Here is a 1,701-nt window from a genome sequence, read left to right as displayed (position 1 = left end):
ATGAAATTACTTATTTTTTCATCATGGCATTCATGATGTTGAAGGTCAGCAGCTAGCTAGCTAGCTTACCTAGCTAGCTATAGGCTAGTATGGCTAGTTTGAACTTGAAGGTCAGCTAGCTAACTAGCTAACCTAGATAACTTAGTATGATAGATTGTATTTTTTCAGTTAGCAGCAGAGCGCTAGGCTTCATAATATTAGCTTCCTCCTCTCTTACCTCTTGTCTTTTTCACTGAGCTTCAGTCTAATGTTACTTAGCCAGAAAAACTGTGGTTCTTTGGCTCCGCCCACTGAGGTTTAACTCAACCAATCAGATTATTTCTGCCTCCGAGAAATGTTTGTAGAACTAAAACTCCAACCTGCATCATTGCTTAATATGACTGTTAGTAAAGTGAATACTATAGGGCCTAAACTACTTTTGCCACTTTGTCAAGCTAACACGTGTTCAGCTCTTTTTGAACAACAAGTAAACAAGGTTGATTTCTCCAGATGATACTGTCAGTGACACTGAAAGGCAAAGTCCAGAATAAAGCTTGGTGGAAATAATGGCTTTTCTCAATGCACTGAAGGCTCAAGATCAAGTTTCAAAATAAAATGTAATGAGATTTTAATTTTTTTTTTATTTTTAAAGTAATTATTGCAAATATGGGCAGTCCTTTTTTGCGATACTACTATTATTAATCATAATAGCAAGATTTACAACTGTACACACTCAGACACCACTGTAAACTGTATACATTGTCATGCATTTTAATGATTTTTCCCATAAAATAGGGGTCTATTATTATTATTATTGTTAGTATTATTATTATTATCATTATTATTATTAATATTATTATTATTATTACATCATCACTTTAGAACAAAAAAATGGTCTTGAAGTTTGGAATATGACAGGTCCATTCAAACTACAAACTGTCCTGTTTGAAGAAACTCAGTGCAGTTGATATTTTCTGTTTGGCGTATTTGGGTGGAGAGGAAAAATAAATTCAGAGCACGCTTTTCTGATGTTGCATAATTCTCTCCAAATCAAATAAGAAAATAAATCAAATCTGGGTTTATACAATTTGTAGCAGAGATCATTATGGTTCCGACTACCAGACGACTTGATAATTTTCTGCAAAGAAGGGATCAGTTTTGCAGATTACTAGATTGTGGGAAAGCTGAAGAAGTCTCTCTTGTTATTACATGCTTGATGCAACTATTGTCGCACCATGGCTCCAATCCCTAAGAGGAATTATTTGGAAAAATCAAGTTTGGCGGTCTGTACAGATGTTGGAAGTTACAAGGGGATGGACTGGTAACTTGCAGGGCTCCTACACAGTTTCACTTCCAAACTTTTTCCAGAACTTACGTCTAATTTTGTTTGATTTGCTCGTCAAAAAAACAGTGTGAAGAAGCGCTTCACTTGGTGTTATCTCCACTGGTGTTCTCAGGGAACGGATCAGAGTATTCAATAAAAAGTCATGAAGTCCAAGGAACTACAGTGGGGTTTAGAGTTAAAAAGTCTTTATTTCATTAGGACTCAGGCGTCAACATTTTTCACACTACTCCACTACTTCCAAAGCCATGACAGAGCCTTGGACTTCATGACTCTCGTCCGTCACGGCCAACATCTCGGACGCTGGACGCATCTCCGATTTTTTACGAAACTTAAGGGAATAATGCGTCACATCGCTCTATTCTGGAATTTAAACTGTA

This window comes from Centroberyx affinis, unplaced genomic scaffold (genome assembly GCF_046629955.1).
Source record: "Centroberyx affinis isolate AG114_WGS23_722 - 3 ecotype Tasmania unplaced genomic scaffold, CSIRO-AGI_Caff_v1 ptg000319l_1, whole genome shotgun sequence".
In the NCBI taxonomy this organism is placed as follows: domain Eukaryota; kingdom Metazoa; phylum Chordata; class Actinopteri; order Beryciformes; family Berycidae; genus Centroberyx; species Centroberyx affinis.
The sequence above is the reverse complement of the archived record's forward strand: the minus strand, read 5'-3'. Positions refer to the sequence as shown.